The sequence below is a fragment of the Ovis aries genome, chromosome 16 (genome assembly GCF_016772045.2).
Source record: "Ovis aries strain OAR_USU_Benz2616 breed Rambouillet chromosome 16, ARS-UI_Ramb_v3.0, whole genome shotgun sequence".
In the NCBI taxonomy this organism is placed as follows: domain Eukaryota; kingdom Metazoa; phylum Chordata; class Mammalia; order Artiodactyla; family Bovidae; genus Ovis; species Ovis aries.
Window position 1 is genome coordinate 65,041,389 of NC_056069.1, and position 15,799 is coordinate 65,057,187.

Here is a 15,799-nt window from a genome sequence, read left to right on the forward strand (position 1 = left end):
ATTAAGCCAATTTTGTTAGTCAGTAATATAGTACTGTATTATAATAAGTTTATAATACTTTTCACACAAATGATACATAAAAAACAATAAAGAATACACTTTAATCTTATAGTCCAGGACCTTGATAAGTACAGTAGGAAGTACAACAGCTGGCATACAGGGGTTGACAAGAAGGGCATAGACAAGGAAAGCTCCTGACTGGAGGAGGGAGAGGGGGTAGGAGATGATAAAGCTAGTCTTTCAGTGTGCTTTTCCTCTTGTCAGGCTGCATAAAAATCAATATCATACTCAAAAGCAATTCACAGATATATAGGGTCAAAATATTCAAAGTTCATTATACTTTAAGGCTTAATTGAGAGTAAGTGTGTCAATTGAGTGGAAATTAAAATAAAGAGACTTAAAAAAAATAAATAAAATAAAATAAAGAGACTTACTTTTCTTGAATGTTTCAATTTTCCAGGCCAAATAGAATGGTTTTGCCATTGGAACCTGAAATTTAGAAATTTTTATCATACTGCATGCAGAACGGTCTTGATAGTGACATAGGATCCTCAAAAGTCTAATGGTTGTTTTTCTCCTAAACTGAATAAAAATATCCAGTTTTTAGCTCTGGAATTCGGCCTTTTATCCTGTGTTATTATCACAGTTCTACTTTTCTGAATTAATTATTTGAAAGAAACAAAACTAAAACCCTCTGGACAGCATATCTACCAGAAGTAAAAATTTAAATATTTATCCTCTTAAAGCTCAATTTTCCCACGTGTAGAAAGGAGGAAATAATGCCTAATTTATATCATTATTGTGAACATAAATGAGATAATACATGTAAATCATTACATATGAATTTTGGAACATAGACAATGCATAATTAGTAGATATTAGATTTGGACAGGAAAATTAATTTTTGCTTAATTGCCATCAAATGTTATACATTTGTTATACAAATTTTGTTATACAAAAAGTTTCTGAATTCTTTCTTATGTAGAGAATTGTTGTCTATTTTGATTTTACCAGTTTCATCAAGGCCAGCCATATTATGTAGTCACTTCTTTTTTTTTAATCCCGATCTACTTTTAGTGAGCTTAAACTATTTAGAAAGTTCCTGAGTTATGAACTATTGCTGGTTTTGAAGTTTTGTTTTGTTTTTTTTTTTTTTTTTTAGATTACCTGATGGAATGCTGTTCACCCTTAGGAGCTCTTGGTAAATCAATATGAGACACACATAACTAAAGCATGCGAAGAACATGGAGCTTTTTCACGTGGTTTAAGCCTTCAAACAAAATTTAAACCATCTCTAAATTTGACTTTCAAACAAGTTTTATTCGTACTGGAAATAGTTATCAATCCCTTCAGGGAAACAAAATTGAATGAAGTGTACGAATTCCATTATCTCTTTCTACATCTACCTTGAGAATGAAAGTGATGCAAATCCTAATCAAAACTTTTGTATCTTGGCTACAGCTTGGGGACAGAGGTGTGAACATTGACACTGAGACAGCCTCAGTCAAAGCTCTCTCTCTCTCATATGTTTAGTCAGGCACAAGGTCTCACTTGAATAGAATTAGATCCAAGAGTAACTGGAGTTTCAGTGCTATGTAGGAATAAATTCCAAGTTGATGGTACAATGGTACAAATATGCATGATCGCACAGATGCAGAAACTTTCACAAATGACTCGTCAGTGACATCTCTTTTGTCTAAAATTTCTATTCATATATAATCCCGAGTAATCTGCTTGAGCTATAACAACTAGTTTGTTGTGCTGGAAAGGTTTTTTAAGGTCATCAAAATTGTCTGTAACTATTCCAGTGAAGGCAGGGAGCTCCTCCCCTTCAGTCAGTCCCCTTATTTCACCCAGAAATGAAATCTTCTTGCTGTTGTTGGTAATGACAGTTCCATTCATGCCAAATGGTGAACGTCAATGAGATGTCTTTTTGCTATTTGTCATGTGTAGTAAGGGGCTTCCTTGTTAGCTCAGCTGGTAAAGAATCTTCCTGCAATGCTGGAGACCTGGCTTCGATGCCTGGATTGGGAAGATCCCCTGGAGAAGGGAAAGGCTACCCACTCCAGTATTCTTGGGCTTCTCTGGTAGCTCAGCTGGTAAAGAATCTGCCTGAAACGCAGAAGACCTGGGTTCGATCCCTGGGTTGGGAGGATCCCCTGGAGAAAGGAAAGGCTACCCACTCCAGTATTCTGGTCTGGAGAATCCCATGGACTGTATAGTCCATGGGGCTCTAAGACTCGGACATGACTCAGCAACTTTCACTTTCACGTGTAGTAAAGAATATTAACTAAGGAACATATTTGAGTCGGTTCTAGTGAGGTAGATGAGCCTGGAGCCTATTGTACAGAGTGAAGTAAGTCAGAAAGAGAAAAGTAAACATAGTACATTGACACATATATATGGAATCCAGAAAAATTGGTTTGCATTTTTATTTGTATTGCCTATTTTTTTGCAGGGCATCAGTGGAGACGCAGACAGAGAACAGGTTTGTGGACACAGTGGGGGAAGGAGGGACAGATTGAAAAAGTACTTTTGAAACATTTACACTACCATACGCAAAATCGATAATCAGTGGGAATTTGCTGTATGATGCAGAGAACCGAAGCCTGGTGCTCTGTGACCACCTAGTGGGGAGGGATGGGCATATGTATATCTATGGCTGGTTCATGATGATACATGGCAAAAACTAACACAATGCTGTAAAGCAATTATCCTCCGATTAAAAACATAAAAAATTAAAAAGAATGTTGACCAAATAATTAACTGGATAAATAAATAAAAGTTGTTTTGCCCTCCGGAGTCTCATACTATCTATGTCAGCACTATCTGGAGTTATTAGAAAATCTCCATATTCTCCAGTTTCATCGTGGTTCTAATAATGAAAGCAAGTACCTGATGGTTTAGGTTGGTTTCTAGCAGAAAGCTACCCAAGTTGACCTTATCCTTTGTGAGCCCTTAGCTTCTCTCTTCCCAGTTTTCATGCAGCTCACACTCTGAGAAACTGACTTGGTCTCATTAAATATGCACAAGAGTAGGTGGGCAGTAATCTGACCATCCTTGCTGCAATGGATTTAGCATTTACTTATTTTTATTCTTTGCTAACATTCTTTTTATCTTGCAATACATTCCTCAGCTACCTATGAGTTTAAGCATTGAAAGTACATTCTCAATAAGAAACTCAATATTGAATGAAATATTGAATGAAACTTATCTGGAGTAACAGACAAGTTTCATCTTAGAGTACAAAATGAAGCAGGGCAAAGCCTAATAGAGTTTTGCCACGAGAACACACTGGTAATAGCAAACACCCTCTTCCAACAATACACGAGACGACTCTACACATGAACATCACCAGATGGTCAATACCAAAATCAAGTGATTATATTCTTTGCAGCCAAAGATGGAGAAGCTCTATACAGTCAGCAAAAACAAGACCGGGAGTTGACTGTGGCTCAGGTCATGAGCTCCTTGTTGCAAATTCAGACTGAAACTGAAGAAAGTAGGGAAAACCACTCACTCAGCCATTCAGGTGTGACCTAAATCAAATCCCTTATGATTATACAGTGGAAGTGATGTATAGATTCAACGGATTAGATCTGATAGACACAATGCCTGAAGAACTATGAATGGAGGTTTATAAAATTGTATAGGAGGCAGAAATCACAACCATCCCAAAGACAAAGAAATACAAAAAGGCAAAATGGTTGTCTGAGGAGGTTTTACAAATAGCTCAGAAAAGAAGAGAAGTGAAAGGCAAAGGAGAAAAGGAAAGATATACCGCTCTGAATGCAGAGTTCCAAGGAATAACCAGGAGAGGTAAGAAAGCCTTCCTCAGCGATCAATGCAAAGAAAAAGAGGAAAACAATAGAGTGGGAAAGACTAGAGATCTCTTCAAGAAAAATAGAGATACCAAGGGAACATTTCATGTAAAGATGGGCACAATGAGGGACAAAAATGGTATGGTATGGACCTAACAGAAGTAGAAGATATTAGGAAGAGGTGACAAGAAGAACTACACAAAAAAAGATCTTAATGACTCAGATAGCCTCAATGGTGTGATCACTCTACTAAAGCCAGACATCCTGGAATGTGAAGTCAAGTGAGCCTTAGGAAACATCACTACAAACAAAGCTAGTGGAGGTGATGGATTTTCAGCTGAGCTATTTCAAATCCTGAAAGACGATGTTGGAAAAGTGCTGTCAGCACTTTTGGAAAACTCAGCAGTGACCCCAGGACAGGAAAAGGTCAACTTTCATTCCAATCCCAAAGAAAGATGATGCCAAAGAATGATCAAACTACTCCACAATTACACGCTGGCAAAGTAATGCTCAAAATTCTCCAAGCCAGGCTTCAACAGTACGTGGACCATGAACTTCCAGATGTTCAAACTAGATTTTAAAAAGGCAGAGAAAGCAGAGATCAAATTGCCAACATCTGTTAGATCATACAAAAAGCAGGAGAATTCCAGAAAAACGTCTACCTCTGCTTCACTGACTATGCTAAAGCATTCAGCTGTGTGGATTTCAACAAACTGGAAAATTCTTCAAGAATTGGGAATGCCAGACCACCTTACTGGAGAAACAGGTATGCAGGTATGCTCCTGAGACACCTGTTTTCAGGTCAAGAAATAACAGTTAGAACTGGACATGGAACAATGGACTGGTTCCAAATTGGGAAAGGAGTACATCAATGCTGTATATTGTCACCCTGCTTTTTTAAGTTATATGTAAAGTACATTGTGTCAAATGCTGGACTGGTTGAAGCACCAGCTGGAATCAAGATTCCAGGAGAAATATCAATAACCTCAGATAAGCAGATGACACTACCCTTATGGCAGAAAGCAAGGAGGAACTAAAAACCTCTTGATGAAGGTAAAAAAGGAGAGTGAAAAAGCTGGCTTAAATCTCAACATTCAGAAAATTAAGATCATGGTAACTGGTCCCATCACTTCATGGCAAATAGATGGGGAAACAATGGAAACAGTAACAGACTTTATTTTCTTGGGCTCCAAAATCACTGCAGATGGTGAATGCAGCCATGAAATTAAAAGATGCTTACTCCTTGGAAGAAAAGCTATGACAAACCTAGATAGCATATTAAAAAGCAGAGACATTACTTTGCCAAGAAAGGTCCATCTAGTCAAATCTATGGTTTTTCCAGTAGTCATGTACAGATATGAGAGATGAACCATGAAGAAAGCTGACAACCCAAAGAATTGATGCTGTTCAACTGCAGTGTTGGAGAAGACTCTTGGAGTCCTTTGGACTGCAAGGAGTTCAAACCAAGTCAACCCTAAAGGAAATCAGTGCTAAATATTCATTGGAAGGACTGATGTTGAAGCTGAAGCTCCAATCCTTTGGCTACCTCATGGGAAGAGCTAACTCATTAGAAAAGACCCTGATGCTGGGAAAGATTGAAGGCAGGAGGAGAAGGAGATGACAGAGGGCGAGATGGTTGCATGGCATCACCGATTCTATGGACATGAGTTTGAGCAAGTTCCAGGAGTTCGGGAAGCCTGGCATGCTGCAGTCCACAGAGTTGCAAAGAGTCGGGCACAACAGAGCGTCTGAACAAAAACAATCTCAAGAAAACTGATAATAAACATAATTTGCATAAAACATTTCCCATCCACCATATGATGTTTGACCATGTGAAACCCAGAAGATGCAATTCTACTGAAGATGCCACAGCATCAGCTGTAACATCCATTAATGTTTTCAGAAAGTTATATCCACACAACTCAAGCGCAACATCTACAACTGGATTGGTGGGATTTACACACAGGTCTTCAGATTGTTTGTTTCGGGTCACATGAGTTATTCTTTAAACTAGCTCTTTGGATTCTAATCACAAATTTTCTTTTATATGAACAAAATTAAAACAGTGTAGTTAATGCTTACTCCAATACTAGAAAAACATTCAAAGACATTGATGATGTCAGTTTAATATCAGTGTTAGCAGATATTTCAAATACAAAGTCAGATACTTCTAATAATGAGCAACTGTTTTCATCTAATACATAGGTTCAAAGAAAAATTTGCTAGATTCAATCTGCTGCTGCTGCTAATCACTTCAGTCGTGTCCGACTAATCTAGTTGAACACAAAATAATCACCTCTCTCCAACTCCTCCTCACGTTCATCAGTTAGTTCATCAGTTTGGATTTGGATGGGTTTCTTTAGAAATACTAGTTATAGAAATGTAAATATCCTTTCAAGCTCCCTGTAGTTTCCTAAAGCATCCGAATATAATAAAAACAGATCTTAGAGGTTTGGTTACACTCGGTATTCTTTGCCTATTTAGAGAATGAAATACTAATGGAATCTCATAAAGATGGATAAATGAAAACTTCATAAGGCATTATTTTTAGTTACTTACCATAGTTCTTCCAGATAATCGCTTGGGAAATGTTAATAAAGGACCTTGGGCTACAGAACTGGTAGGAGTCAGATAAAACAAGGATTGATACTCTGCTACAAAGGGAAGATGTAATGCAATCATTCCAATATAACTGAGATTTACCTATTTTCTTTTTTATTTTTAAGTCATGATAATATAAAAAGCATATAATAAGATGCAAAATTTCTGCTTTCTTTGATGCTCATACAATTATTTTCTTCTTATGTTTGATGTGTGCTTTCCAGATTCATGTTTATGCAGTTAACATATAGATAAATATGCATACACATTAATAGATATATATTTGGCTTGTTCATAATGGTGTCATGGTGTACATTTTTCTCTTGCCATGCATCTATTACTAAAAATGTCTTGGGATTATTTTTATAGCAAAGCATATACATGTATTCTTTTTCTTTCTAACCACTTCAGGTCACGTGTTGATGGGCAGTTAGGTTATTTCCAATTATTCTGCTATTTCAAGTGAAGCTTCCACATACATCCTCATGTGCTTGCATGCTCAGTCGCTTCAGTCATGTCCCACTCTTTGCAACCCTATGGACTGTAACTTACCAGGCTTCTCTGTCCATGGGATTCTCCAGGCAAGGATACTGAAGTGGGTTGCCATGCCCTCCTCCAGGGATCTTCCCAACCCAGGGATCAAACCCATTTCTCCTGAATCTCCTGCATTGGCCGGCAGATTCTTTACTGCTGAGCCACCAAGGAAGCCCATAGCCATTCTTGCCATGTCTTTTTTGCACACAAGTGACCATTTCTATAGGAGAGAAGTGCATTTTAGATGTAACAGATAGATACCCTTATTTAAAAATCTGTACCAACTTGAAACTGCACAAGTGGAGCACAAGTTTACCACACCCTCAACAACACTTTGGATATTAGCAATTTCTGCCAGTCTGAAGTGAACTGTATGCTCTTTGTTTAGCTTGCATTTTTCTGCTTTTTTATATTAACCATTGGATATGCTTTGTACAGTTTTCTATTGTTTTTCTTTCTTATTCATTTATAAGAACTTATTGTATATTAGAGTACATCACTTGTTTCTTGATTCTTTTGTGGTATATTTTGTCATCTAGGGGATTTTATGGGAGGTAAGATTTGTCAATAATTTTTGTTTGGCTTCTAAGCTTTGTGTGGCAAGCAGAGCCCCACTAAACTAGACAGTCTGTATTTCTTTCTGTTAATTATATACATGTATGCTTAGTCGCTTCAGTTATGTCCAACTCTTTGCTACCCTATGCACCATTGCCTGCCAGACTCCTCTGTCCATGGGATTGTCCAGGAAAGAATACTGGAATGGGTTGCTGTTAACCTCCTCCAGAGTATCTTCTCCACCCAGGGACTGAACCCACATCTCCAGCACTTCCTTTATTGCAGGCAAATTCTTTACCACTGAGCATGTATTATATACAAATATATATTTACACATACATCTACATTATAGATTATATATATATGTAAACTTTATATATTTATTTTTATATGCATATCAATACACTTTGAATTTATTTTTACTTCTAGGATTTGTGTCTCAATGAAATAATGCCTAACCGACTAGAAAATGAGCTTCAATATTATTTTCCAAAATACTTATTATTTCTGTTTATACTTTAATCCATTTTAATAAATTATGCTTCCTTATGTGTGCTAGGATATACCTTTTTGTTTATCAACTTGGTAGTTTCTCGTAACAGCATTCATCATTTAATTACTGATTTAAAATGCTGTCCTTTTATCTCATTTTAAACGTTATATGTGCCTCTGATACTGAGTTCTCTTCTACTTCATTTTTTCACTCCTTTTTTCTGAGTTAGTACAATTGCAGTTATTGTAATTTTAGAGTATGTTTTGCATTTGGAAGCTATAAACTCGCTTTGTTTTCTTTCAAAAGGGAAAAAAAATCCTTGACAAGTCTCAAGCATTTTCTCCTGCCCACATTTCATCTAAAAGATCTGTTTTCTTTAATTATGGAGGTTGGTTAATACCTTTTGTCCCTACAAGTACAGAGACTAAGAGTTGTTGGGGAAGACAGGAAATATTTAGTCCATGACATCAGAAAAGTAAATGTTCATAAACCATGTGTCCAACTCTTTTCAACCCAATAGACTGTAGCCTGCCAGCCTCCTCTTTGCAGCCAGGCTCCTTTCTCATGGGATTTTCCAGTCAAGAATCCTGGAGTGGGTTGCCATTTTCTCCTTCAGGGGATCTCCCCAACCCAGAGATCGAACTGGAGACTCCTGCATTGCAGGTGGATTCTTTACCATGGAACCACCTGGAAAGCCTGTTCCAGAAGTGCTGGGGCTCATAACCAAAAACTGGGGAAGGATTTTGTGCTGTTGGAGGGCCAGGAAGCCTCAGATTCCACATACTCTGAAATAAGCAGGGAAGGAACAGAGACTGGGAAGAAACCACTTGAACCAAGAAAGGGGAAAGGTCAGGTATCTGTCTATATTGTACAGTCCCATGTGACGATAAAAAGCAGCCTCAGTCATTTCACTAGTTCCAGAATCACAATCCTCAATGATCAACAGAGGGCACATCCCCCGGGTTCTCCTGTAGATGCAGGTAGCAGCAGCGTAAAAGGCAGCAACAGCTGGTAACGGCCCTAAAATGTAATGAATGGGGCTTCCCTGATGGCTCAGAGGTTAAAGCCAACACTATCTTCCAAAATACTTATTATTTCTGTTTATATTTTAATCCAATAAAAATGTAATGAATACTTAACTAAATAAATATAAAACTTAATAACTGGAGAAGACAGAGGATAAAGTTAATGTTTATGAGGGGTACTAAGGTACTATCGTTAGCAACTTTCTTCTCTCTGATGTCCAAAACAAGTGGAGAACAGAGATGAGATGAAGCTGGGAAAGGTTGGTAGTGATTATTTGAATAAATCCTGCTCTGTGTCTGCACCTCCCTAGACAGCATATTAAAAAGCAGAGATGTTATTTTGCCTACAAAGGTCCACCTAGTCAAGGCTATGGTTTTTCCAGTAGCCATGTATGGATGGGAGAGTTGGACTATAAAGAAAGCTGAGCGCCAAAGAATTGATGTGTTTGAACTGTGGTGTTGGAGAAGACTCTTGAGAGTTCTTTGGACTGCAAGGAGGTCCAACCAGTCCATCCTAAGGGAAATCAGTCCTGAATATTCATTGGAAGGACTGATGTTGAAGCTGAAACTCCAATACTTTGGCCACCTGCTGCAAAGAGTTGACTCATTTGAAAAGACCCTGGTGCTGAGAAAGATTGAAGGCGGGAGGAGAAGGGAACGACAGAGGATGAAACAGTTGGATGGCATCACTGACTCAATGGACATGAGTTTGAGTAATGGACAGGGAGGCCTAGCATGCTGCAGTCCATAGGGTCCCAAGGAGTCAGACACGACTGAGCGACTGAACTGAACTGAAATTGAACAAAGTCTCCACAACCCTATCTTTAAAGAGGTATTGGGTTGGCCAAAAAGTTCATTCAACTAGTGAATATGTTGTTCAGTAACATTCTTGTTAAAAAATGAAAACTGTGTCTTTTATTTCTACTTAAAACCGAATAAACTTTGTTAGTCAACCCAATAAATGGTATCACTATCCACCTGATGTTTAGTGTGAGGAAATTCAGATTTGCAAATGCATAGCATTTAGTCCTATTGATTTTACTTCCTGTATATGTTTTGGATGTGTTAATTCATCTCAAACCTCCATCACCTTATTCAGATCACTATCGGCTCTCATCTGGGTTAATGTGATTGTCCCCTATCTGTCTTCCCACCTTCATCCTTATTTCTCTGCCCATATTCTTTGCAAGTAACCAAAATAGCATCAAAAAGGCAAAATTTTTAAAAACCGATTAGGTTTTTAATCACTGTGTTGTTAGCCCCACATTCTTGGGGACAGAAACCATGGGGTCGAATCTGCCCTGCTAACCCAGCATCCAGACTTCAGCTTCATCATTTATGGCTCATGTTGCGGCTCATTAATCCCCACTCACATTTCCTACTTGTTAACATTCCCAGCACTTCCTCCCATCACCCAGAAGATCTTGACAACTGCTCTCTACTGTACCATTCCTCTGCCATATTGTTGGTCAGTCACTAAGTCCTGCCCAACTCTTTGCGAGCCCATGGACTGCAGCACACCAGTCTCCCCCGTCCTTCACTATCTCCAGGAGTTTGCTTTAACTCATGTCCATTGAGTCGGTGATACCATCCTACCATCCTCAATTGTCCTCCTTTCCACCTGCCTTCAATCTTTCTCAGCATCAGGATCTTTCCCAAAGAGTCAGCTCTTCGAATCAGGTAGCCAAAGTATTGGCGCTTCAGCTTCAACACCAGTCCTTCCATACTTTGCCTGAATAGCACCAACTCATCCTTCCTGTCTCCGTCAAACGGTGACCCCTTGATCTACCCCCAGTTTAATTCTCTAATGACGTCCCATATCACCCCATATTTTTCCTTTGTGAAGTCTGTATGATTATGTGTTCGTCTATCTTTCCCTCTAGGATGTAAGTTCCAGGGTGATGACAGAAGAACCAACCAGACGTGATCACATGCAGCTTCTTTCTTCTCTGCTGTTTTCTTCATTCTGGCATCATTGGTTCTCAAATATTAGCATATACCACAAACGCCAGCTTGTTAAGACACAGGCTTTGTGGACCCCACCTCCAGATTTCCTAGTCAGTAAGTATAGGGTAGACACCCCAGAATTAACCAGTTCTTTAACCAGTTAACCATCTTTTTAACCAGTTCTTGAGTGACATTGATGCTGCTGCTCCTGGTACTGCATTTAAGAATCATTGAAAGAAGGTAAATTTTTGTCCCCACAGCCTAACCTAAGCATATAGAGTCACAGGTCATGAATTCCCTGTGGACCCAATACAGAACTACATTCCAGGAAACAGGAACTGTATTCACAGTTTCATTATTGATTTTCTCTGTGTCCTGTGCAAATCACCAAGTATTGACATACACAACTTCATCTTTGAACAAAATGCTGACCTAACTGTTTAGGGATGTAAAATATTGCAATCTATTTTGGAGCTTCAAAGTTATATTGAAGGGTTCAGCAATTACTGCCTTATGATGTAATATTGATCACAATCCAGCTATCTTATTGACTTAATGCATATTAATTATTGATGAAAATTGTCTGCCTGAGATTCCAATTCAATTAAATGTCGTCATCATCCTCATGGTAAAGTTGCATTAATCATCAGGACTGTTCGCCGCTGGATAACTTAAGTATCCCATCCAGTGTTGCTCAGTGAGTATATCGCTTTGTAACTAAAAACAAGTCAGCCAGTGATGAGTGTGATGTTTATTAGGAATTGAATCATGTCTCCAATGCTTCACTAGTTTAGTCCTATTGACCCAAAGTTCCAGGTGATAAATTGGGACATAGCTAAATGTTTCATGTATTTAAGTGAATTTTCCAAACACACACACACACACACACACACACACACACTTCAGTGAATGTAGGTCTAGTTTGTTTGGTTTATGCGGGAACATATTGCTTCTGCCTGAAAGAGTAAGATCATTTAACACACTGAACTGTAGTCTTAAACCAGATGATCTGGACCACCTGCTGCTATTTACGTCCAACATCGGTAACATAAACAATTGTCAGAGTGGCTGTGTCAACCTACATCCCCATCAACAGGGCAAGAGGGTTCCCTTTTCTCCACACGCTTTCCAGGATGTATTGCTTGTAGATTTTTGATGATGGATATTCTGATTGGTGTGAGGTAGTTTGGTTTTACACTGTAAATTCTCATTATAGCTTGGATTTACATTTATATTTACATTGTAGTTTGGATTTACATTTCTCTAATAGTGAAACTGTTGAGCATCTTTTCATGTGCTTGTTAGCCATCTGTATGTCTTCTTTGGTGAAATGTCCATTTAGGTCTTCTGCCTACTTTTTAATTTGTTTGCTTATTTTTCTGGTATTAAGCTGCGTGAGCTGGTTGTATATTTTGGAAATCAATCCTCTGTTAGTTGTTTCATTTGATACTATTTTCTCCCATTCTGAAGGTTGTCTTTGCACCTTGTTTATAGTTTTTCTGCTGTGCATAAAATGTTTTCAAGTTTAATTAGATCCCATTTTTCATTTTTATTTTTATTTCCATTACTGGAGATTATTAAAAAAAAAAAACAAAACAAGGAATAAAGCTACCACATGACCCAACCATCCCACTAGTGGGTGTATGCCCTGAGGAAACCATAACTGAAAAAGATGCATGTGCCCCAATGCCCATCGCAGCACTATCTACAATAGCTAGGTCAACCAGTCCATTCTAAAGATCAGCCCTAGGATTTCTTTGGAGGGAATGATGCTGAAGCTGAAACTCCAGTACTTTGGCCACCTCATGCGAAGAGTTGACTCATTGAAAGACTCTGACACTGGGAGGGATTGGGGGTAGGAGGAGGAGGGGACAATAGAGGATGAGATGACTGGATAGCATCACTGACTCGATGGATGTGCCTCTGAGTGAACTCAGGAAATTGGTGATGGACAGGGAAGCCTGGAGTGCTGCGATTCATGGGATTGCAAAGAGTCAGACACAACTGAGTGATTGAACTGAACTGAACTGAACAGAAGACACGGGTGCAATCTAGATGTCCATCAACAGATGAATGGATAAAGAAGCTGTGGTACACGTATACAATGAAATGTTACTCAGCCTTAAAAATTAACACATTTGAGTCAGTTCTAATGAGGTGTATGAACCCAGAGCCGAATATACAGAGTAGAGTAAGTCAGAAAGAGAAAAACAAATGTCATGTTTTAATGAATATATACAGAAAAACATCTATTTCTGCTTTATTGACTATGCCAAAGCCTTTGACTGTGTGGATCACAATAAACTGTGGAAAATTCTGAAAGAGATGGGAATACAGACCACCTGACCTGCCTCTTGAGAAACCTATATGCAGGTCAGGAAACAACAGTTAGAACTGGACATGGAGCAACAGACTGGTTCCAAATAGGAAAAGGAGTACGTCAAGGCTGTATATTGTCACCCTGCTTATTTAACTTCTATGGAGAGAATATCATGAGAAACGCTTGGCTGGAAGAAGCACAAGCTGGAATCCAGATTGCCGGGAGAAATATCAATAACCTCAGATATGCAGATGACACAACCCTTATGGCAGAAAGTAAAGAAGAACTAAAGAGCCTCTTGATGAAAGTGAAAGAGGAGAGTGAAAAAGTTGGCTTAAAGCTCAACATTCAGAAAATGAAGATCATGGCATCTGGTCCCATCACTTTATGGGAAATAGATGGGGAAACAGTGATAACAGTGTCAGACTTTATTTGGGGGGGGCTCCAAAATCACTGCAGATGGTGATTGCAACCATAAAACTAAAAGACACTTACTCCTTGGAAGGAAAGTTATGACCAAACTAGATAGCATATTCAAAAGCAGAGACATTACTTTTCCAACAAAGGTCCATCTAGTCAAGGCTATGGTTTTTCCTGTGGTCATGTATGGATGTGAGAGTTGGACTGTGAAGAAAACTAAAGGCTGAAGAATTGATGATTCTGAACTGTGGTGTTGGAGAAGACTCTTGAGAGTCCCTTGGACTGCAAGGAGCTCCAACCAGTGCATCCTAAAGGAAATCAGTCATGGATGTTCATTGGAAGAACTGATGCTGAGGCTGAAACTCCAATACTTTGGCCACCTCGTGCAAGGAGTTGACTCATTGGAAAAGACTCTGATGCTGGGAGGGATTGGGGGCAGGAGTAAAAGGGGATGACAGAGGATGAGATGGCTGGATGGAATCAGCAACTCGATGCACATGAGTTTGGGTGAACTCTGGGTGTTGGTGATGGACAGGGAGGCCTGGTGTGCTGGAATTCATGGGGTCACAAAGAGTCGGACACAACTGAGTGACTGAACTGAACTGAACTGATGGACTCTAGAAAGATGGTACTGATGAACCTGTTTGTAGGGCAGCAATGGTGATGCAGACACAGAGAACAGACTTGTGGACCCAGTGGGGGAAGGAGGGAGAGACACTTTGAGAGGCTATCGTGGAAACATACATTCCCACATGTAAAATCGATAGCCAGTAGGAATTTTCCGTATGATACAGGGAGCTCAAGCCTGGTACTCTGTGACAACCTAGAGGAGTGGGATGGAGTGAAAGATGGGAGAGAGGGTCAAGAGAGAAGGGACATTTGTATTCCTATGACTGATTCATGTTGATGTATGGCAGGAAACAGCACAATATTGTAAAGCAATTGTCCTCCAATTAAAAGATAAGTGTCAGAAAACCATTTTTACAATATAAGAAAGCCCAGTGATTTCTGAGAATACATGTGTAAAGAATTCTGTCTGTGAATTTCTCCCATACTCCATCACATACATAATAACACTCTCTGTGTCTATGAATGCATAAGCCACATCCATCCAGTGAGATACTATACTCTCTTCATAGAAGTTTTGAGGTGACTGGTCAGTGGATTTAGGCTAGTGAAGAAAGATAAATCACTGGAAGAAGTGACCACTAAGGAAAATGCTTACCCTTACGGGACAGATACCGCGTCTCTAAATGGGCTCCTGATTTGGTGGTGATGGACCAGCATTCCACGTGGACCTCGTTCAGAAATGCCTTATAATGAGTTGTCTCTCCTTATAGACTCCACAGGCTTCCCTGGTGGCCCAGACAGTAAAGAATCTGCCTGCAATGCACGAGACCCAGGTGCGATCCCCGGGTTGGGAAGGCCCCCTGGAGAAGGAAATAGATACTCCAGTATTCTTGCCTGGAGGATTCCATGGAGAGAGGAAACTGGTAGGCTACAATCCATAGGGTCACAAAGAGTCAAATACAACTGAGTGACTATCACTTTCACTTCACTTTTCACTTTAATAGATGCAAACCAGTACCTCACCAGAGGACTCATGTTTGCTCCACCAGATCTTGGTGCATGACCTTACCCAGTCCTACTGTGAGCTTCCCATTGCTTAAATCGCTTGGGTCAATGGTGTGTTCACCTGATGCTTTGAATCATAACGAATGTTTCATCCAGGAGTCATGGCTTCCACTGGTGAACTGGGGATCCCAGGTAAATTTGAAGGAAAAAGCTCAAGCGAGCTTCTCATCATGTCCTTGTGAAATCAAGGGTCACCACAGAAGAGGATGAAGTCTACACAAAGCCTCTGGGGAAAATGCTTTGACCTGATTTTATACAAATCCCAGAATGCCTCTATCTGTGAAGCCCATCAGGGTATTCACTTTTTAGCAGGACCATTCATTAGCAGGATCCCCAGGTCTGTATCCCAGCCTCTCCAGAGTCAAAGTGGACATCTTTCTTTGCAGATCCCAAGTTATTTAATAAGTGCATATATGTGTAGATGTACAAATGGCTATATGTACATAAT